Here is a 24,716-nt window from a genome sequence, read left to right as displayed (position 1 = left end):
ATTGGTTTTCAGAATATTTCATTATTGAGTTTTAGGGTGAAAATTCATTTGTTAAATTGGTATATTCATTCTTCTCTGAATATGATTTAAAATAAAATAATAGATCTCAATCCTATCTAATAAAAGACAAAAAGGGTAATTAACCGTACCTCCACTATGCTTCCCATTGGCTAATCAGGGCTATATGCAAATTAACTGCCAACAAAGATGGCGGCCGGCAGTCATGCAGCTGAAGCAAACATGAGGCTTTCTTGCTCCAGTCATGGAGGAAGCCAAGGTTTCCAGCCTGCCGCAGCCCGGCTCTGAGCCCGAAACCAACAATGTTTTAATTATAGAAGCTAAACAAACCCCCAGATACCTGCTTTCAGCTGGCCGCGGCCTCAGAGCTGGGAGCACCAGTGACGGCAACAATGTTTCAATTATAGAAGGTAAATAAATCCCAGAATAATAAAAAAGAAAAAAAGGAGAGGCTGGGAGCTTCTGTCACTGGGGGCTTGGCCAGCCTGAAAATGGCCCTCAGCCCCTCACCCAGACTGGCCAGGCACCCCATTGGGGACCCCCACCCTAAAGGGGGTGTGGCCAGCCTGCAAACAGCCATCAGCCCCTCACCCAGGCTGGCCAGGCACCCCAGCAGGATGCCCACCCTGATCTGGGACACCCTTCAGGGCAAACCAGCCAGCCCGCACCCGTGCACCAGGCCTCTATCCTATATAGTAAAAGGGTAATATGCAAACTGACCCTAACAGCAGAATGACTGGGAATGACTGGTCACTATGACACACACTGACCACCAGGGGGCAGATGCTCAATGCAGGAGCTGCCCCCTGGTGGTCAATGTGCTCCCACATGGGGGAGCTCTGCTTAGCCACAAGCCAGGCTGAAGGCTGCCAGTACAGCGGTGGTGGTGGGAGCCTCTCCCGACTCCTCAGCAGCGGTAAGGATGTCTGACTGCAGTTTAGGCCTGCTCCCTGCTGGCAAGTGGACACCCCCCTAGGGCTGCCAGGCTGCCAGAGGGATGTCTGATTGCCATCTTAGGCCCAATCCCCCACAGAGCAGGCCTAAGCCAGCAGGTGGTCATCCCCTGAGGGGTCCCAGACTGCGAGAGGGCACAGGCTGGGCTGAGGGACCCCCCACACCCGAGTGCACAAATTTTTGTGCACCAGGCTTCTATAGTTACAAATAAAATCTTGGGGGGAATATTTCATGTTTGATTTGTTTTTAAGAGTACCCATTCAAAATAAAATTATTTTAGGTATTCCATATATCAGAAACTGTGAAGGATCTAAGGTTTCACCTTACTTAGAAGCTAACGAGTTGCACTGCCATTGTTTCATAGATGCTGGCAGAGGACATGAGACGCTTGGGTCAGAGACAAAGAACTTTGTGACTCAGAGCAATAACAATAAGCCTAGTAGTAGCATTCTCTTGTGCCATTCCACAGCCCCAGGTACACCATGCAATTCAAAGAGAGCCAGGTGACATCTGCACACACCATGAGCTGCATTACAAGATAGGAAGCCTGAGCCTAGGAAATCAGAATCTTTTATAGTAAGCACGCTTGTCTTTTGCTCCAGAGAGAAACAACTTTCTCTTCAAAGGCTTTTCACTACACAGACATCTTTGAAAACATAATCTAGATCAAAGGCAGTCAATACCTCTGCTCACAACAAGTGCAGAACATGAGCTATTCATTACAAATTGTCTCCCAACCACTCACATATTTTTAAAAAGTGAATGTCCATATCATGTCAAATTATATATATTAAATGCTATAGGTCTCTCAAAGTAACACTGCAATGTGAATTTTACTTTATAATATATAATCTTGTATGATTGGATTCACTTCCCAGTTAATATTTTTATAAATATAAACAAATAATGGTGATCAAATAAAAAGTCACTCTTTTCTAAGGTAACAAAGTTCTGTTTAAATTGAGATTTTTAATAATGTTATAAATCAAGTTGAAAACCAATTGGAGAATACCTTTGCAAAATAAACCCAGTTACAGGAAAATTTGGAAGATAAATAGATGTTGTCTTTTTCAAGTATTGATTTGAAATGAAAAACACCAGTATAAATGAATAATCAAAAGGAAGGTTGTTTGTTGGCCTTGGGAAGAAGTTCTTGAGCTGGGCATTGGCCAATTGGGGGACACAGCTGGATAGTGGGAGGCAGTCTAAAGTCTATATGATGGCAAAGGATACCCAAGGAATACAAGATACAGAGAAAGAAAATTGATCCAATTCATTCTTCCAGGTGAAAGATAAATACTAGTTGATTAGTGTTTATTTATTTTTATTTTTATTTTGTGTGTGTGTGTGTGTGTGCGTGTTTACTGCTAGAGATACTTGATTTCTGAAATGCAAATATTATTTTTTTTTTTTTATCCCCCCGCCCTAGACAGTCCCCTAGCCTCCCCTATCCCCCAATGTCTTATGTCCACTGGTTATGCTTATATGCATGCATACAAGTCCTTTAGTTGATCTCTTACCCCCCTACCTCCTGCCCCGCAACCCTCCCCGGCCTTCCTGCTGCAGTTTGACAATCTGTTTGAGGCAGCGCTGCCTCTGTATCTATTATTGTTCAAAAGTTTATAATGGTCTCTATTATCCATGAATGAGTGAGATCATGTGGTATTTTTCCTTCATTGACTGCCTTATTTCACTTAGCATAATGCTCTCCAGTTCCATCCATGACGTTGCAAATGGTAAGAGTTCCTTCCTTTTTAGAGCAGCATAGTATTCCATCGTGTAGATGTACCACAGTTTTCTAATCCATTCATCTACTGATGGGCACTTAGGCTGTTTCCAGATCTTAGCTATGGTGAATTGTGCTGCTATGAACATAGGGGTGCATATATCCTTTCTGATTGGTGTTTCTGGTTTCTTGGGATATATTCCAAGAAGTGGGATCACAGGGTCAAATGGGAGTTCCATTTTCAGTTTTTTAAGGAAACTCCATACTGTCTTCCATAGTGGCTGCACCAGTCTGCATTCCCACCAGCAGTGCACAAGTGTTCCTTTTTCTCCACATCCTCTCCAGCACTTGTCGTTTGTTGATTTGTTGATGATAGCCAGTCTGACAGGTGTGAGATGGTACCTCATTGTTGTTTTGATTTGCATCTCTTGGATGATTAGTGACTTTGAGCATGTTTTCATATGTCTCTTGGCTTTCTGAATGTCCTCTTTTGAAAGGTGTCTATTTAGGTCCTTTGCCCATTTTTTGATTGGATTGTTTATCTTCCTTTTGTTAAGTTGTATGAGTTCCCTATAAATTTTGGAGATTAGGCCCTTATCAGATATGACATTGGCAAATATGTTTTCCCACACAGTGGGTTTTCTCGTTGTTTTGTTGATGGTTTCTTTTGCTGTGCAGAAGCTTTTTATTTTGATGTAGTCCCATTTGTTCATTTTCTCTTTCGTCTCAAGTGCCCTAGGAGCTGTATCAGTGAAGAAATTGCTTCGGCATATGTCTGAGATTTTGTTGCCTTTGGATTCTTCTAGAATTTTTATGGTTTCCTGTCGTACATTTAAGTCCTTTATCCATTTTGAGTTTATTTTTGTGTATGGTGTAAGTTGGTGGTCTAGTTTCATTTTATTGCATATATCTGTCCAATTTTCCCAACACCATTTATTGAAGAGACTATCTTGGCTCCATTGTATGTTCTTGCCTCCTTTGTCAAATATTAATTGAGCATATTGGTTCGGGCCAATTTCTGGGCTCTCTATTCTATTCCATTGATCTATATGCCTATTCTTGTGCCAGTACCAGGCAGTTTTGAGAACAGTGGCTTTGTAATACATCTTGATATCTGGTATTGAGATCCCACCTACTTTGGTCTTTTTCAGGATTGCTGCAGCTATTCGGGGTCTTTTTTTATTCCAGATGAATTTTTGGAGAGTTCGTTCTAGATCTCTGAAGTATGCCATTGGTATTTTAATGGGAAGTGCATTGAATTTATAGATTGCTTTGGGTAGTATGGACATTTTAATGATGTTGATTCTACCAATCCATGAACACGGTATGTTCTTCCATCTGTTTATGTCTTTCTCTATATCATTTTTCAACGTCCTGTAGTTTTCTGAGTAGAGGTCTTTTACCTCTTTAGTTAAGTTTATTCCTAGGTAGCTTAATTTTTTTGGTGCGATGGTAAACGGGATTGTTTTTATAATCTCTCTTTCTGAAAGTTCACTATTGGTGTATAGAAATGCCTCGGATTTCTTGGGGTTAATTTTGTATCCTGCTACATTGCCAAATTCATGTATTAAGTCCAGTAGCTTTTTGATGGAGTCTCTAGGGTTTTGTATGTATAATATCATGTCGTCTGCAAATAAGGACAGTTTTACTTCCTCTTTTCCAATTTGGATGCCTTTTATTTCTTCTTCTTGCCGAATTGCAATGGCTAACACTTCCAGTACTATGTTGAAGAGGAGTGGTGAGAGGGGGCATCCCTGTCTTGTTCCTGTTCTTAGGGGGAATGGTGTTAGTTTTTGTCCATTGAGTTTGATGTTGGCTGTGGGCCTGTCATATATGGCTTTTATTATGTTGAGGTATGATCCTTCTACTCCCACCTTGCTGAGAGCTTTTATCAAAAATGGGTGTTGAATTTTGTCAAATGCTTTTTCTGCATCAATTGATATGACCATGTGGTTTTTTTCTTTCAATTTGTTTATGTGATGTATCACGTTTATTGATTTGCGGATATTGTACCATCCTTGCATCCCTGGGATAAATCCTACTTGGTCATGGTGTATGATCTTTCTGATGTACTGCTGGATCCGATTTGCTAAGATTTTGTTGAGGATTTTGGCATCTATGTTCATGAGAGATATTGGCCTGTAATTCTCTTTCATTGTGTTGTCTTTACCTGGTTTTGGTATTAGGGTGATGCTGGCTTCATAGAATGAGCTTGGAAGTGTTCCTTCCTCTTGAATTTTTTGTAGTAGTCTGAGGAGGATAGGTTTTAGTTCTTCCTTGAGTGTTTGGTAAAACTCCCCTGTGAAGCCGTCTGGTCCTGGGCTTTTGTTTGCTGGAAGCTTTTTGATGACTGCTTCAATTTCTTCCATAGTTATTGGCCTGTTGAGATTTTTAGATTCTTCCTGATTGAGTTTTGGAATGTTGTATTTTTCTAGGAATTTGTCCATTTCCTCCAGGTTGTCTAGTTTGTTGGAGTAGAGCTGTCCGTAGTATTTTTTAACAATCATTTGTATTTCTGTGGGGTCTGTTGTTATTTCGCCTCTATCGTTTCTGATTTTGTTTATTTGGGTCCTCTCTCTTTGCTTCTTGGTGAGTCTGGCTAGAGGTTTGTCAATCTTGTTTATCCTTTCAAAGAACCAGCTCTTGGTTTCATTGATTTTCTGTATTGTTTTTTTGGTCTCTATGTCATTTATTTCTGCTCTAATCTTTATTATCTCCTTCCTTCTGCTCACTCTGGGGTTTTCTTGTTGCTCTCTTTCTAATTCTTTGAGTTGTAGAGTTAGATGATTTACTACCATTTTTTCTTGTTTTTTGAGATAGGCCTGTAGAGCTATAAACTTCCCTCTCAGGACTGCTTTCATTGTGTCCCATAGGTTTTGGATTGTTGTGTTTTCATTGTCATTAGTTTCCAGGATGTTTCGAATTTCTTCTTTGATTTCATTGGTAACCCAATCAATATTTAATAGCATGCTATTCAGCTTCCAGGTGTTTGAGTATTTTGGGTTGTTTTTATTGTAGTTTATTTCTAATATTATGCCATCGTGGTCTGCGAAGACGCTTTTTATGATTTCAATCTTCTTGAATTTGGGGATACTTTGCTTGTGACCCAATATATGGTCTATTTTTGAATATGTCCTATGAGCATTTGAGTAGAATGTATATTCCCTGGCTTTCGGGTGAAGTGTTCTGAAGATGTCTATTAAGTCCATCTGATCTAGTGAGTCATTTAGGATTGCTGTATCTTTGCTGATTATTTGTCTAGAAGACTTATCCAGTGCTGTCAGTGGTGTATTAAAGTCCCCTACAATGATTGTATTGTTGTCGATCTCTCCTTTGATATCCTCCAGGAGTTTTTTTATGAATTTGGGTGCTCCTGCATTGGGTGCATATATGTTTACCAGGGTTATATCTTCTTGTTGTATTGATCCCTTTAGTATTATGAAGTGGCCTTCCTTATCTCTTGTTATGGCCTTCACTTTGAGGTCTATTTTGTCCGATATAAGTATTGCTACCCCAGCTTTCTTTTCCTTTCCATTTGCCTGAAAGATATTTTTCCATCCTTTCACTTTCAGTCTGTGTGAGTCCCTTCTAATGAGGTGGGTTTCTTGTAGACAGCAGATGTATGGGTCATGTTTTTTTATCCATTCAGCCACTCGATGTCTTTTGTTTGGAGCATTTAGTCCGTTTACGTTTAAAGTTATTATTGAAAGGTACTTGTTTGTAGGCAAATGCAAATATTATTTTTATCTTGTTTTATTTTTTATCCATTACACTTTCCCCATCTCAAACCAAGAAAGATAATAATCCTATAAACCCCAAATGCACAAAATTTATTCAGATATTGAAAATTTGAGTGGGATATGCTTCCACCCTCCAGAACTTGATATAACATTAAGAATTAGCTAATTGAAAATGAATTGAATTTAAACTCTTCCACTTATTGCTATAAACATCCATCCCTTTGGCTCTGGCATTTTCAGATGCTCAGGCACTAAGTCTTTATGATCCATGATGATGTTAATATTGACCTGTGTGAGTGGTCTTGAATGTGCTGGAAGCTGTCCCTTACAACTTTCCCCTAACCTAGTGACCAAAAATAAATAAATGAATAAACAAACAAAATTATGTTCTGGCATCAAAGTACATACTTTTGTAAATTGAATATTTTTTTACCCCACAAATGATGAAAGTATTGATTTTAGAACCAACTGCCTGGTCCAAATCCTGGCTTCACCACTTACTAGCAGTTTGACCATAGGCACTTACTTCACCTGCCTGTGCCTCAGTTTCCCCAGCTGTAAAATGGAGGTCATAATAGCTTTCACCTTAAAAGGTTGTTATGATGACTAGATGAGTTTAATATGTGAAACATCTTTAAACAATGCCTGACACATAGGAAGCACTTTATAAATGTTCACTATTATTATCTCAAAACTAGCATTTTTTTTCCTTCATTTTTTTTCTGATCAAAGTGAAGTTACACCTTGGAAAACAAAAGTATCTACATCAATATGAATTCTATGGGCACAATGCCAACATCACATGGTGAGCATTCATTAATTTTTTGTTGAATAAATGGTTATCTTAACTGAATGTATAAACTGGTGATGCTCACATTCTTGTCTCTTTATTCTCATTTTATCTCAAATCCAATAATTATACTGAAAGCTCAGTGAGCGGGAGCTAGAGGATAATCCTGAGCCTGAGCCAGTGCTTGTGGGAATCTACTGTGCCCCTGCCTATGTCAGCACTGACTTCCTCCCTTCCAGCCTGTCCGATGCAGCCTCGGTCAGTGTGCATCTGCTTTTTTCCTTCTTGTGATGGTAACTGTCATTGTGGCCTTCTGGATGGAAAAGACAGATGTGTGCCGGGTGTAAATTAGGTAATGAAGGGGGAGTAAAATGTACCCAGTCACATGATGCCCTTTGAGATGATATGGAATGAGAAACGAAACTATATTCAAACCGCTCTATTTAACACTCAAAGTCATGCATTTCATCCATATCAGATCCACTGATTTTACCTTCCATCACCTGTGGGTAAAATCTATTTGTAGTGTCATTTTGTCAGAGAGCTCTTTAGTAGAAAAGGTTGTTTCTGGGGTGTGTTTTATTTTTAATTCTACATAATGACTCAAACTGTTCTATTTCACTCCTGACTGAGAGCAGACTAAAGTAACTTGACAGATGTTTTTTGACATGTCTTGACAATGTCCTGATGCCCCACCAAAAACACAGCTATGACGAGAAACCAAGTGTAACTTGGCCGTATTTGGAGTGGACTCAGTGTGGGGAATTGTAGCAGCACAGCTCCTAAGCATCAAGGACTGTATGAATAAGAGGGGGCGTGGAGCCTCAGCAGATATTGAAGATGTCAGTGAACTTTTCAAAGCTGTAGCAGCACTGCTATTTCTGTTGGAATGTGAAGGACTCCTTTTCTTCTTAATAAAAATAAACTTGTTGGGACAAGTTAACTCCTGATATTGAACTGACATGGAAGGAGGGGGCATAATATGTGTAGTTTAGATTTATTGTAGTAATTCCAGAAGGCCTCCACTACAGAGTAAATGGAAGGGAAACACTTTAAAGGAGACTGTTATGGGCTGAATTGTCTCTTCTCCTGATGCCAAAATGCATGTGTTGGAGCCCTAACCCCAAGTGTCTCAGAATGTAACCATATTTGGAGATCAGGTCTTTATAGAAGTAATTACATTAAAATGAGGTCATTAGGGTGGGTCTTAATCCAATAAGACTGGTGTTCTTATAAGAAGAGAAAATAGAAGTATGGAACAGACTGACAAATCTCAGAGGGAAGGTGGGTAGGTGTGTGGGCAGGGAGAGATTAATCAAAGAACGTGTATGCATATATGCATAACCCACGGACACAGACAATAGTGTGGTGAAGGCCTGGGGGCGGGTGTGGGGTACAGGGGGTCAATGTTGGGGGGGGGTAAAGGAGTACATTTGTAATACTTTCAACAATAAAGATAAATTTTTTAAATATTCAGAAAAATATTTTTAAAGAAGAGGAACTTGTGACACAGGCGTAAAGAGGGAAGATGGGAAAATACAGAGAGAAGGAGCCATCTCCAAGGCAAGGAGAGAGGCCTCAGAAGAAACAACTATGTGCAGCACCTTAATCTCAGACTTGCAGCCTCCCTGAGAAAATAAACTCGCTATGTAAGCCACTCAGTTTGTGACCATTCCTTACAGGAGCTCCAGTAGCTAATACAGAGATGAAAGACTGAAGACATGCAGGGGCTGGAAAGCAGTGTCTCAAACTTCCATGTCATGAAGAGGGCAGCAAGTTTGATACACATGAGCAGTGTAACATTTTCACACCCAAGTTTCCACTATTTAATTTTGTACAATCAGGGTCAACTTTAACTCTGAAACTTGATTCACTCATCTCTAAAATGGGTTATCAGGTCCTTAAGGCAACCACAGGGAATTTTCTATCTTTTTTTACTGTGAAGCTAGTCCACAGAAAAAAAATTTTTTTTCTAATGAATGAATCAAAGATTCTAGAAAAAGAAAGCAAAAGAGTCCACCCTCTTCAAGGAGTTTACATCTATTTGTAAATGCAGAGTACTCAAAAGAGTGAGGGCTCTAAAACTCCCAGAAAGAGAGACCCTTGAACCTGGGGTGATCATGGAAGGCTTCAATGAGGAAGTGAAGTTGATTTTTCTCTTTGACTATTGAGTAGAGATTGAATATGACAAAAAAAGATGTTCCTGATGAAAGCAGAGGTAGAAAATGCATTGTATGTTATAGGGTTAATAAAAGGAACAGCTAGCCAATATGGAGCCCTTTGCACACTGGAGAAAACACCTTTAGGTGATAGTGTTGTAAGTTATTTCTTTCTGAACCACACCTTAAAAAACAATAAGGTAATTTGACTAGTTGTTAGAGGGGAAAAAAATTGTCTGAGTATTAAAATCAATCAGGGCTATTGTGAATATTATAGCAGGCAAATGTTTCATCCTTTGACCTAGAAAATGAAACCTTACTATTCTATTCCATCCCTTTGACACTTGGGGTTATTTGGACAGGGAGTGCACTATGGTTACTTTTGCTCCATCTAAGAAGAAAATATGTGCCAAAGAAGAGAATAGAATAAACAGTACTCCAAAAGGAATGCTTCCAGAGCTTTAAGATACAAGTTTCATTCCAACTAATATTCTAATTATGAATCTTTTTAAGCTTTCCATCAAAGTAGTAATCCAGAGGATTGCCATTTGGCATTGCCCTTAGGCCTATTTAATCCACCCCATGTCTTTGAAAGCACTAGCTGTATTTTACAATTTAAGCTTTACTTCAGATTGACCTTTACTATAGTTTTCCAAACGATCCCATTTTACTGTACTGTTAGTCTTCTATGAATTAAATCAACAAAAACTTATTGACTTTTACCATGCTCAAAATTAGCTTTAGAGAATAAATAACCCTAAAATAATTTATGATGATGCTGTGTGATGTACATATTTTCTATTAAGGCCATTAAGGGCTCCAAAATCTTGGCAGTTGATAATTTTTTTTTTTTACTCAAATTGAGGTAAGGATTGGTGTTTGGATTTTGAAGATGACAAAATAGATTGCAGATATATTGAAGATGGTGTTACTCAGGGAAAGATGACAGGTCTGTTGCCATTCGCATCTTTAAAGATGAAAGGTGGAGCGGGCAAGCAAGCATAAAACTCCTAATTAATAACATGTTGCTCCTTGTTACCCACATGGACTAGAGTTTACTGAGTATAACTGTTGAAGGAAGCTTTGTTAGGAAGAAAAAAAAAGCACAAGGATTAGAAAGAGAAGTAACTATTAAAAGAATGGCAGGGAGAGACCAGTTATAATCTAGAGCAGTGGTTCTCAACCTGTGGGTCGCGACCCCTTTGGGGGTCAAACGACCCTTTCACAGGGGTCGCCTAAGACCATCGGAAAACACATCTATAATTACATATTGTTTTTGTGATTAATCACTATGCTTTAATTATGTTCAATTTGTAACAATGAAATTGGGGGTCGCCACAACATGAGGAACTGTATTAAAGGGTTGCAGCATTAGGAAGGTTGAGAACCACTGATCTAGAGCTTGGCTTTACTCTTAAAGGTAATGGAAAGCAATTGGTGTCCCTGGGGTAGGGATCTAATAAGATCTGAGTTACATTTCCTGAAAATTATTTTAGTAGCTGTCTTCAGAATCCGTTTCAGTTAAAGAAGCAATAAGGCAAGCGATATGAGATTTGCATCAGTGAGACCTGATTATAAACTGTTGTTCATCACAACAGTGGTGATGGGGAAGAAGGTAAGAATACAAAAGATGGCATAAAGGTCTCATGGAACAACAAAATGTGGGCAAAAGTAAAATAAGGAGACCAAGGTGTCTCTGAAAGTCGGTAGACATGTAGTATAGATGGGGCTGCAGATAGAATAGGCTGTTTCAAAGGTCATTTAGGATAATTTCCAAGGAGAGGGATAAGAAACACAATTAGTCAGAGTCATAGTTGTTGCCAGTGTCTTACAATAATTTCAGAAGTTTATGTGCACTATGACACGTGCACAAGTTAATAAGAGCCTAAAGTTTCTGACTTCCTTCTCACCTATGACAAAGATGCTAATGAGCCTGGAGGTAGGTAAAAGTTGTCATGAAACATCATTCTGAATAGCTATGGCTTCACCTCTTATGGTCTTCAATATCCAGTTCTCTCTATCAAGTCTCACCTTAACTGGAGGAAAATTGGGCACTTCCTTTGTGTTCATGAGAGTGCACATCACACACCGGGCATTATTAAATTCATGCCACCAGATTAGGGGACCAAAGTAGGAGCTATTTTAAATAGTAAAATTAATAATATACATACATACTCAAAGAAGAATATACCAACTTCAGAATATATCCCCTCCACCTTTTCCAGCCAGATAAGAGTTATGAATTTCTCTTCTCCCAAAGATTGAAGTTCCACGAGTTTGTAGTCTAGGCAGTGAAAAGAGGAAGAGGACCAAATTAGATACAGAAGAGCTGTTTTCCAGTTTGAGGTTTGTCACTTTTTAGATCTAAGACCTTAGGAAACCTACACAGATATCTGAACAACACTTTCCACCTCTGTAAAATGAAGCTGTGCTTGCAAGACTTATAAGCATGTCTTCCCATGGTCTAAGCACCAATGGCATTAGTTATTACTGTTATTATTTTGTTGTTACTTTTATTGTGTCATGTCTTGCTATAAAAATGGGCTGTGAAATCAGCTATTTTCTGCACCGAGGTGGGAGGAGCTCAAGTCTAAAGCTTGTCTTTGGTTCCCTCTATTCCCTATTCTAACTTCATGTCATTTTATTTTTATGGAAGATTGAGGAAGGAGCATATTTGTTTTTGTGAAAGTACTTTGTAAACTATAAAATGTTTTAAATGACAGCAGCCTTTTGATAGGAACATTTTGTTGGGAGTTCAGAACCTCAGGTAGAAAAGCAATGGGTGGTGGTGGACAAATACAGCAGTTAGGACCACTGTTGATTACTACTTAAATCACTGACCTTAATGATGTCTAATAATGACATACTGGGATGAAAACATATGTAGGCTTTAGATGTATTTTATGGATTTGAACTAAAATCAGGAATCTTCCTCCTCAAATAGGGGAGCTTCATGTGGGTTGTTGGGCTCTTTTTCTAAGAGCAGTAGTTCAACTTTCCAGTTCGGTCATTGAGCCTTACGTCACTCATGGACGGCAGCTCTGTTTTCAGATAAGCAGTCTACAAGCCAATGTTTTGGCAGAAAATCACCTTCTGGGTAATAGGTCTGGTATCTATAGGAATCCTATCTCTGCCCCAATTTGCTCATTTCATCTCTCTCTCTCTCTCTCTCTCTCTCTCTCTCTCTCTCTCTCTCTCTCTCTCCCCCCGCCCCCTTCCTCTCTCAGGATATGTTTTTGTCGACTTTAGAGAGGAAAGGAAAGGAAGAAAGAGAAAGAAACATTAATCTGTTGCCTCCTGCATGCCCCCTACTGGGGATAGAACCTGTAACCTGGGCTTGTGTCCTGCTGGGTGATCCAAGGAGCCACCTCTTGTGCATGGGGACGACACTCAACCAATTGAGCCACACCAGCTGGTCTTACCTCTCTTCTTTAATTGAATTTATTGGAGTGCTCACCTCTCTTGTGTGACAAAGTCTACATTCACAGCTGAAGTACATGCTTCTTGGAGTGAAGTGGTGGGTGCACTTGCGGTTCTGTGGGAGACTTTGAAATCTGTGACAAGCCACAGAAACACTTCGTGAGTTAGAGATGAGTTACTCCCACTTACCTCCCTCTGACAGGTGCTGTCAGAAATAGAAAGCTCTAAAATATCCTTAAACATAGACTTAAACTAATAATTATAATTTATAATAGTAATTAGCTTTCTTCACAGGTGAATCATCTATAGATTAGAGATTTAGTGATCATTTATTTCAAAGTTCCCCTTACTTAACATCTCCCCATTCTCCCCAATCTCCAACCTGGCAACAACCATTCTAGGTTACATTGTAAGGAAAATTTTCTTTCTTACCTTTTGAAGAGAGCAGAGAGAATATTTCTCATCTTATATGTAATGCATGTGGGTGACTGATATTGGTAAAGTAATGTTTTCCTTAAATCAGAAAAAATGGTTTAAATGTTTTCTAAAGTAATCTGTAATTGTGTCAATATGGATATTTTTGCTCTTAAATTCCTTTAATATTCAACAGGGCAGCTTATCTCTGTGAAATGTTTCCTCCTTCCCCTGTCCAATAACAAATGGATGGGAAGTTCAAACATTTGTACTGTTTCTTTGAAGCAATTGCTCTAAGCCAGTAAAAGCTGTTTCATCAGCTACAACTTTGAATATTTTTATTTCCTTCTGACAAAATTTTAGGTCTGTGTTCACGAACAAGATATGTAACTGTCAATAACCAACTCTTCAGCAGATAAAGTTAGTTTATTAAACAGTAAGCTGCTCTCCTGGTCTCTCCCCACCCTGACATATTGCCCATTTATTTCACATTCTTGTAGTGTAAAATAAACATGCTAAGTCTGTTGAGATACTCCCATGGTTATTTACTTTTCAAATTTAATAAGAAGGAGGAGTGACCTTTCTTCCTAGGATAGGAAACAAAATCAGACCTGACAGTGATACACTATCAATTTTCACAACTATGAGAATATTTCATAAAGCAAGCATCTCTCTGTGCACTTTGGTGACTGCAAACTGGCCAATGAAGTCATAAAAACCAAACCCTTTAAGTTCCTTCTAAGTTAATTTTCCATTTACTTGCAGGGTTTCATTTAATCTGGCAATTTGATAACCATGCATAATTATGTCAGATTTCTTCCTCATCAAATTCTACATTTCTTAGGACGAAAGGGGTCTATGATACTTTTCTTGATGCAGATAGGAAGAGCATGGGGACTCTGCAAATGCTTAACAGAGGGACATGCCTTTGCAAATTAGCTTTATGAAACTAAGCCAACTAATTTTATTTCATTTCTCATACAATCAAAAGCAACATAAAGATTCTCTTACCCACAGTGTTATAACCATGAAAATGCATAATAAAGTTAAAGACAACTACATCTCCATATATGCACCCCCCCCCCCAAAAAAAAAAATGTGTTGGCAGTGCCAGGAAAAACGTCATACATTTAGACTCATTTTTTTGTGTGTTGTGTTTTGTTTTATTTTATTTTTTCCATAATAATTTATCCCTCTATATACCTTCTTCCACCTCCCTCTACCCACCCAGCCCCCACAATCACCTCACTATTGTCCATGTCCATGAATTCTCTCTCTCCCCCCGTTTTTTTCTCAATCTCTCAACTCACTTTTTTATTATTCTTCACCATCTTGGATTTGGTCTCGCAGCCAGAAGCATAATACTGATATGTGCAAGACAGTCGGGGCAGCAACATATGAAGATTCAGAAGTATTACATTATTTAGAATGAAGAAAAGTATTTCTAGACCTTGTACAGACACTGCAAATTCTGTGGCAATGAAAGAAAATAATAAAATGGTCAAGGAGATGTATACATACAGCTCTCCTCTGAGAGCTTAAAGAAATAGAGATACTTTTTTCAATCCTCAATAACACTCTCTAATTTTCACCTCTACAGTTGTCTTAGCTTGAATCATAGTTTTGTTTTATTTTAAGGAGGGTGGGTGTTGGGGAAAGGAATGGTTACTGATTTCCAGATTAAAAAAAAAATACAACCCAGGAAGAATCCTGATGAGGGAACCCCAATGGTTGGAGTCCCTGTTTTCTCCACTCTAGGTGGTGGTTTTGTGATGAGAAGATACAACCCTGTTGTTATCACTCTCTTTTCTAGGAGTTTCATCATAAAGCAATCTGTTCATTGTATGCAAGCTACAAGAAATTTGGTTCGGAAAAAATAAAATTGTTAAAAAAGATAAATGTGAGATATTGTGTATAGTGTTATGTTGAAACCTATGGGAAATATATATATATAGTAAAGTCAGGTTTTCAATGTGAAGGTTTGCATTTTTATGGTCCAGGTTTTAGGTTTCAATATTGACTCCATTTACTGAGGAAGCAATCCAGTTAAAAGGTAGACTCAACAAAGAATACCCCAGTGCAAAGCAGTCCAGATTTATTATTATTACTTTTAATTTATTATTATTATAAAATATTCCTTAGACATTATTAACCATGGAGTGAATCAGGATAATATTTTAAGGATTATACTTTCTTGCATTTAAATTCTAGGTAATACATTTTCTTGTATTAATAAATACTATTAAGAGTTCTAAAGTTTTTCTGCATGTTCCTCTCCAACTTCTCCCTCTTCTCATCTTCACATTGTTAGCTTGTCCCTAATTAATACCAGATATAAGCCAAGTGTTTCTTGTATGAATGAGTAGCATGCTAAGTTCTCTTTGAGGACATATTTACACATTTTATTTTAAACTTTAATTTTTTATTGTGTTTGTACTTCAGATTTCACGATTATAGTTGTTTTCCTTTCCAAGTAAAGTTTTTCTCGTTACTAAAACACCCTGATGTACTTTTTTAAACATTTCAGTAAACAAATTTCTGCCCATTGCTAACATGAGTAAACAACTTTCCTTCTTCCTCTTAATTAGTCATTCATCTATCAGTGATTCAAAGTTACCAGATATTAGAGGTTCCCACCAAGACAAAATATCCTAATGTTAGGCCTATGCTTCACTTTTTCCTTCATGCTTTTTTCCCCCCCATTCAATATTATCTTGGATAAAGCATTTGAGAAATTCTTGATGGAGACTAAATTCTACTGTGATTAAGACTTATTCTTTCTTTTGTATGAAACAGCCACTAAGATTCAGCAGAAAGTTTCAGTCAGACAGCAGCAATGTTTTCCAGTTCACAAGCAACTGAGTCATCTGCACCCTGGAGCCGTCCTACCTGTTTACAGTGGGGAAAGGACTATTTCAATTTCTGTTACAAAGGACTGTAACAGTTCAATTCTGTGAGAACATGGTCTTTTCTCACATGATGGTTCCTTGGCCTTCTGAGGTTAAATCTCCAATGAGTGGGTTAGGCACATTCCAGTTGAGGATTTGGCACTTAGCAGGAAGAGAATAGCTCTGCTGTCAGTTCTCAGTGAAAAAACAAATAACTCCAGAGAACAAAAGAAAAACAATCCCTTTCTAGTCTTTGTCATGAATTTTATACAAAGTCAACTTTCTAACAGCTCCTCTGAGATAATGACTGGCCTAACAGGACTTTCCTTCTTGGTTACACCAGATGCCAAGGGAGAAGGAAGGGGAACCTGGGGAGAGATCTGTTTCTTTCCACTCTGCTGCCCAGTCTCTTTCTTGTTGGGATTCCAGGATGTAAGTATGCAAAAGACACACATGGAAGCAAGCTACACAAGAATGGCTTAAGACTCCAGGGTTAGAGGCCCACTCCAAATTGATGGTTTGGCTGGAACTTGGTCCACAGAGATGGCTCTGAGTAAATCAATGCATGCAAGAAATAGATAAAAGGACAAACCTCCTGACTTTGTATATCTGGTATCCAAATATCCAGATTTTAAGAACATCTTCACATAAATCTGAATGGAAGAGTGAGTCTTAATTTTAAAGACTTCGAAGCAGTCAGAGCTCTGACTTATACTCTCCTAAGGGAAGATATTGGACTTTCTATTGATATTCCATTGGAGAGACTAATTCCCACAGTTCCCTTGAGACTCAACTATATTCATTGGGTAAAGATCTGATTGGTCAATAGGACTCTAACAAAAGTACTCACTGAAGAGGAATTGACATAGGTACTGGAACATCCTGCATCTATCCTTTACTTGGAAGTACCTTAAATAGCTGGTATTTTCTTGCAACAGAAGTAGATGATATGTGCTTCAATTATGCAAAGAAAAATGTGTAACAGAATAACTTATCTGATCTTATAAAAGTTGTAAAAAGTACCACAGAAGATGCTTCTGATGGATGCTCTTAAAGAAGAATCTGAGATAATCTATGACTATTGCATGTGCAATCCTCCCTTTTTTGCCAATCATTGGAAACCAAGGTAGTAAACTCTCTAAATCCTTGAAGACCTCCACCTAGTTGGGTAAACACAGGAGATATCACAGAGATCATGGCAGAAGGAGGTGAATTAGAGTTTGTTAAAAGGATGATCTACCATAGTTTACAACTTAAAAAAGATTGCTGTATGCTGGGAAAGAAATGAAGCCTTGCTCCTCTGAAGGAAGAACTTAGAGTGCAAGGGGTTCCTAAAGTCACCTACATGGAACTCTGTCAAGACCGGACAATGAGATGGGCCTTAGCTTGGAGTTTTCATGGTGACGTAACAGTACCATCACCACCAAGTAAGCAAAGAAAATTAGAGAAACCCATCACATTTGTAGTGTTGGAGTCTGTGATGAAAAAATTATCTCTCAAAACATCATCTTTGGGCTCTGAGACAATGGAAGAAGGCATGGCAGTTGTAACGGCATGGATTGAAAAAATTCTCACTGATCTAAAGGTCCAGCATAAATGAGTTTCACGTGGAAAGGGGGAAGTTAGCCTTTTCCTAACAGCCATAGACAACTCCTGGATTCATTTAAGGAGAAAGAAAAGAGAGTGAGTGAGACAATTGAGAGAAGTTCCTCAAGCTCTTGAGGACGTCATCCAAGTCTTGGAAGAGAAAAAGTTAACCCCTGAAGAGTCTGGCAGTAGCCAAGATTTGGCCTAGGGCCCCTGGAAGAGTGTCCTGTGCAGGCCTGCTCTACAGGAAGGCGAGTCAGCCACTGTTGAGGGCCATGGCCCAATCCAGGTTTCGCTTTCCCAGAAAGGAAACCCAGAACCAATGGAGGTTGAAAGGAGTGAGGAAAAGGGAGACTTGGAGGTTGGGGAAAGATGTAAAGGCTCTAGCAATGGAGCCCAGGACCGAGGGGCTTCTGAGCAGCTCATTAACCCAGTGGCTGGACATTACCTTTTCAAGTGTTTGATGAACATTAAGAAGGAGGTAGGAGAAACTAAGATGGCGGCATAGGTAAACACCGGGAAATTGTCGCCTCACAACAATTGAAAATTACCGCAAAGGACTGAGCAAACATCATCCAGAACAACAGAAAGGCTGGCTGAGTGTAAATTCTACAACTAGAAGGAAAGAAAAGCACGCTGAGAGCCAGAGGCGCTGCGGAGGTAAAGTGCAGAGGTACAAGTGCAGAGGTACGGCGGCTCGCGCGCGCGAGGAAAGGGGGTGGCACCTGAGGACGTGGCTGTCTTTTTGAATCACAAGCTCCCGACTGCTCTGAACTCCGGTTCCGGGAAGTCTCTGGGGACCCAGGACTCATACTGGTCTGTCCGGCAGTGGGCGAACTTGAAGGCGGCTTTCCCTCAGAGGTGCTTGCAGCAATTAGCGGGTCACTGAGACCCGCGACTCCGGGCGGAGAATCAGCCATAGCTCCTTGATCCGCCCTGGGATTCCCTGAGACCCCGCCCCACCCAGGCTGGGGCAGAGGCTTTTGCATGTGAATGTACCTAACTGCAGCCAAGCCAGGCAGACCCGGAACTTCCAAGAGAAGGCCCAAGGCCCCCGCAGCGGCTTGCATTGCTTCACAGCTGAGCCTCTTCGTGGCTTCCGCTGTGTGGCCTCAGGCAGAGGCTGAATTAGCACCTCCTTAGATCCAGGAGCCACTGTACCCAGTGGTCAGAGGGGGACCATCCAGACTGCAACTCCTCAGTTCCATAAGGGACACACTCAGGGAGCAGACTCAGTGAGCACCAAAGCCCCACTGAAGCAAGTCTTGCCCCAGAAGGGTGTCTTCAGCACAGAAGTTCTCCCACTTTAGACACAGCTGATTCTCACAGCCAATTGGCCTGGAGGTCAATTCCTCCCAGTGATTCTACAACAACCAAGGCACCAAGAGTGCACCAAGAGTGTCCACCCCAGGTAACTGGGGAGGCTGAGCTACTGGGCCCTTCAGGACACCTGGTGCGCAGGGCCACTCTATCAACACAGGGAAGCTGCCAAAATGCGGAGACAAAGAAATAGGTCACAAATGGCAGAAATGGAGGAAAGCAAACGATTGGATATAGAGTTCAAGGCCACGTTTATAAGGTTTTTCAAGAATTTTATGGAAACCGCCGATAAATTTAATGAATCCCTCAATAAGTATAGTGAGACCATGGAGGACATGAAAAAGGACCAACAAGAAATTAAGCATACACTGACTGAAATAAAGAATAATTTACAGAGATCCAGCAGCAGACAAGAGGATCCCAAGAATCAAGTCAAAGATTTGAAATACAAAGAAACAAAAAATACCCAACCGAAAAAGAAAAAAGAAAAGAGATTCCAAAAATATGAAGATAGTGTAAGGAACCTCTGGGACAACTTCAAGCGTACCAACATCAGAATTATAGGGGTACCAGAAGGAGAGAGAGGGCAAGATATTGAAAACCTTTTTGAAGAAATAATGACAGAAAACTTCCCCAACCTGGTGAAAGAAATGGACTTACAAGTCCAGGAAGCGCAGAGAACCCCAAACAAAAGGAATCCAAAGAGGACCACACCAAGACACATCATAATTAAAATGCCAAGAGCAAAAGATAAAGAGAGAATCTTAAAAGCAGCAAGAGAAAGACAGTCAGTTACCTACAAGGGAGTACCCATACGACTGTCAGCTGATTTCTCAACAGAAACCATGCAGGCCAGAAGAGAGTGGCAAGAAATATTCAAAGTGATGAATAGCAAGAACCTGCAACCAAGATTACTTTATCCAGCAAAGCTATCATTCAGAATAGAAGGTCAGATAAAGAGCTTCACGGATAAGAAAAAGCTAAAGGAGTTCATCACCACCAAACCAGCATTATGCTGAAAGGTATTCTTTAAGAAGAGGAAGAAGAAAAAGGAACTCTTACCATTTGCCACAGCATGGATGGAACTGGAGAGTGGATAAATACCACATGATCTCACTCATTTGTGGAATATAATGAACAACATAAGCTGATGAACAAGGACTGATCCAGAGACGGAGCGGCATTGATTGGACTGTCGGGACTTGGAGGGAAGGTAGGGGAGGGTGGGGGTAAGGGGGAAAGATCAACCAAAGGACTTATATGCAAGCATATAGGCCTAATCAATGGACATGGACAACGGGGGGGTGAGGGCATGAGCGGGGGTGGGGGGGGGGGTGGGCGTGTAGAGGGTAACGTGGGGACAAGGACACATATGTAATATCTTAATCAATAAAAAATATATTAAAAAAAAAAGAAGGAAGTAGATGATGCCTCAGTTGAAATGCACTGGGTTGAGGGTCAGAACAGGGATTTGATAAACCAGCTTTGTACCTATATACGTAACCAGATTTTCAGGCTTGTTGCCAGTTAACTCTAAACTTCTAGCACAGTTGTAAAAGTTCTATAAAGCAATTTGCTTTGGAGTGGCCTGTGGGGTGGCAAGAGAAATTCTACCATAGGCTTATTGGGAGCATTACGTGGAATTACCTTTAAAAACAAAAACAAATTAATTCATTTTTAGAAATCCCTCCAACCCTCTTTTTTTTTTTTTAATTACAGGATATTGTAGTATGGTAGTTCAGGAGGAAGAATTATAATTATCAGCATCAACAGTAAGCCATCAGAAAACTCATAAGGGATTTAAACCTGACTTAAACTGATTACCCTAGCTTTAGACTGCTTCGCTGAGGCCAAAAGGATTATTTTTGGAATCTGCTTTGGGTCAAAACTGTACAGAGCATCGTGCTTTCTCATCCCCCAAATGGAGTCAGTACATCTGGGAAGATAGGCTCTGTACCCTCTTATAGAGTCACCTTCACAACTGAAGACTTTCTCTGGGTACATATGATTGACTGCCGGAAGCCAGTCTATCCTTGCTGCTTGACACAGTCGCTGCAGGATAGAAACATCTGCACAGCATATGTTTCAAGGGACCTGGCGTATATAGCATACTGTTCTTAATATGTTTGCTCCCCTTAGTGCTGTGTGTTTTAACCAAGGTCACCTCTCCGAGAAAGGTTGTTTCCCCAGGTAGGGATTTTTCCCTGAAGTTAGGGAGGGGATTAAACTCCTTAACTAAGTGCCAGGCGGGTAGTTAATCACTTTAACTACAAACAATCATGCTTAAGCTACATAATCTTTACTCCCTGTAATGGAGATAAGAAACGCCCTAACCTTTGTAATAGAAATTGACAGGATTAAAATCAACTGGTATAAATATGGATGTAACAAGACAATAAACAGCAGAACCTCTCTGGAGATCCAGACCAGAACTTGGCTGGAGATCCTAGCTGGAGATCCTGGCTAGGCTGCTGATCAACTGAACACTGTCTCCGTATCCTTCCTTCTTCGCCGACTCCGTCTACACCTTTGGGAACCCCTGGACCTGCTGTGGTTGGACCCCGGCAATTGACTGCCCCTGAGTCAGTCCTAGGAAAATAACTGGCCTGATGGTAGGTGGTAGAAGAGTCAGGGAGAGGAAGCTTAGTAATGCCAGAAGAGGGGGTGATCTGGGGAGCACCTAGAAATGTCACATTCCTGACGCATGTCCGTTTTGATGTTGCTTATTCCAGAAACAATTAGGTAAGCAAAACTCCCAGATGTGAATGACTGAGACACAACAGAATGAAGCCATACCCCTACTTCCAACCTATTGAAAGTACTGTTTGTAGTATTTTTACTAGTATATGACATTTGAAATGGAGCTTTGTTTTGTTTTTAATATAAGAGTAATTTTTAATTTAAAAATAAGAATAATGTTCTTTGTGATCCCCAGGGATCTCAGACAGACTTTTATAAGGCAATAAATCTCTCAGAGGAAAGGTCCTCATACCCCAAACCATACACTCATCTGAGACTTTTGGTAACCAGGTATGGAAACTTAATTCAAGCTAGCTTAATAAAAGAAAATAAAAAAGGGGTGGGGGGAGAGAAGGAATTGCTTGCAAGTGTAGATATAATTGGATTCTGGATATGAAGGCTGCCCTCTGCAGTGCATAGGTCTGTTCTACTTTTGCATTCACACACAGGTCCTCAAGCAACCCTGAGCCAACATAGACCTTTGAACTTCTGATCTGAGAGAAAGGAATATTATTTTTTTCCAATAGCTCTGGCAAGGGTCAAGTAAGGGCTCTGATTACTTTGGTTTGGATCAAATGACCATCCCTAAATCAATCTTTGTGGTCAGCAAGATGAGTGGCCAGAATTGAGCCAAGTGTCCATTCCTAAGACTAGGGGGATGTGGCAGGGGTGAGGGTTGGGCAGAGATGAAGGGTTGGAAATCACCTGAATCAGTTGGACTAAAAGGTATTATGAAAGATTGAGGGAGAGTTGGTTCCTTATGGCAGTATTGGAAACATAATAAAAGATATGTCCACTGCATGTATGGGAAGACCTAGATGGGCTGTTCATTAAAGGAGACCGTAAGTTTATCAGTTCTTGGAGAAATAGTGGGTTCTGAACCAGGTTTGTATAAATCATAATGTGAATTGGAGAGTGAAGCTGCAGGTTGAGGTTTAGCACACTCAATTTTAAGTAATTTCATTGTACTTTGCTGGTTGGTCTGGTCCTGGGTAAGATTGTAAATCCAGTTACACTTGGGTATTGGGTTTTTAATCTCTTATTTATATGGTCCTATTTTCATTCTTGCCTACCCATTGTCCACCAAAGAACTTACACTTCTCAAAACATCTGGCCCTGATGTCCCACACCTAAGTAATGACATAAACATTCTATCCCTCATTCTTTGCCAAATGACCTACCCTATGCTTTAAACTCAAAGGATTTCAGGGAAATTGATGGTTAATATAAATTAAAATGAGTACTATTATTTACCAGACAAGATACTATTATTTTTACTCTAAATATTTTTTTATTTTTCAATTACAATTGACATACCATATTATATTAGTTTCAGGTACACAAACCAGTGATTAGACATTATGTAACTTACTAAGTAATCATTCCAATAAATATCATATTGACTTAGCAATATACACAGTTACTACAAAATTATTGACTACATTCCCTATATTGTACTTTACATTCCTGTGACAATTCTGTAATTACCCATCTGTATTGCTTAATCCCTTCAACTCACTTCCCATCTGGCAACTCTCAAAATGTTCTCTGTATCTATGAGTCTGTATCTGTCCTGGTTGTTTATTTATTTTGTATTTTAGATTCAATTGTGGATAGATATGTATTTATTGCCATTTTATTATTCATATTTTTTATTTTTTTCTTCTTAATAAAAAGGCCTTTTAACATTTCATATAATACTGGTTTAGTGGTGATGAATTCCTTTAGCTTTTTCTTGTCTTGGAAGCTCTTTATATATCCTTCAATTCTAAATTATAGCTTTGCTGGGTAGAGTAACCTTTTCTGGGTAGGTCCTTGCTTTTCATCACTTTGAATATTTCTTGCCATTCCCTTCTGGCCTGCAAAGTTTCTGTTGAGAAATCAGTTGAGAGCCGCCCTTATAGGTAATTAAATGCTTTTCTTCAGTTGCTTTTAAGATTCTCTTTGTTTTTAACATTTGGCATTTTAATTATGATGTTCCTTGGTGTGGGTCTCTTTGGGTTCATCTTGTTTGGGACCCTCTGCACTTCTTGGACTATATGTCTATTTTCTTCACTGGGTTAGAGAAGTTTTCTGTCATTATTTTTACATAGGATTTCAATTCCTTTCTCTCTCTTCTCCTACTGGCACCCCCATGATGTGAATGTTGGTATGCTTGAAATTGTCCCATAGGCTCCTTATTCTAGCCTCAGTTTTTGTATTCTTTTTTTTTTCTTTTTGATGTTCTAAGTGGTTGATGTATGCTTCCTATCTTTCAAATCTCTGATCTGATCCTCTGCTTCATCTACTCCACTGTTGATGCCCTATAACGTATTCTTCATTTCAGTTAATATATTTTTCATTTCTGACTGGTTCTTCTTTGTTTTCTGGTTCTACTTTTAAGTATCCTATTTCTTCGTTGAAGTTCTCACTAAGTTCATCTACTCTCCCCCTAAGTTCATTGAACATTCTTATAACCAGTTTTGAGCTCTGCATCTAGTAGATTGTTTGTCTCCATTTTGTTTAATTATCTTTCTGAGTTTTGTTCTGTTCTTTCATTTGGGACATGTTTCTTTATCTCCTCATTGTGGCAGCCTTTCTGTGGTTGTTTCTTATATTAGGTAGAGCTGCTACATCTCTGGGGTTTGGTAGAGTGGTCTTATGTAGTAGGTATTCTGTAAAGTCCACTAGCACAGCATCCCCAATCACTCAAGCTGGTCACTTCAGGTATATCCCCCCATAGTGTGGGATGTGTATACCCTCCTATTGTAGTTGATTCTTAATTATGGTTGGCACATCAATGTGAGGGATTTATCTCCCAGGCCAATTGGCTTCAAGGATTGGCTGTGATCACCCTGGAGGATCAGCTGTGCAGTAGCCCACCCCACAAAACAGGACATACTTCAGTGTGCCTCTGGTGCCTGCTGAATCTACCCCTTAAATGTGCCACTTGTAGAAGTACTTGGGTGGTGCTTCTACATG

General features: G+C 39.6%; 1 pseudogene; it reads left to right on the top strand.

Moving 5' to 3' along the window:
• The first annotated feature begins 16,652 nt into the window (after nucleotides 1-16,652).
• Nucleotides 16,653-20,547, top strand: LOC118675130 (annotated as a pseudogene).
• Nucleotides 20,548-24,716: the final 4,169 nt, after the last annotated feature.

The sequence above is a fragment of the Myotis myotis genome, unplaced genomic scaffold (assembly GCF_014108235.1).
Source record: "Myotis myotis isolate mMyoMyo1 unplaced genomic scaffold, mMyoMyo1.p scaffold_m19_p_2, whole genome shotgun sequence".
Lineage (NCBI taxonomy): Eukaryota > Metazoa > Chordata > Mammalia > Chiroptera > Vespertilionidae > Myotis > Myotis myotis.
Note: the sequence above shows the minus strand (reverse complement) of the source record. Positions and strands in the feature narration are given on the sequence as shown.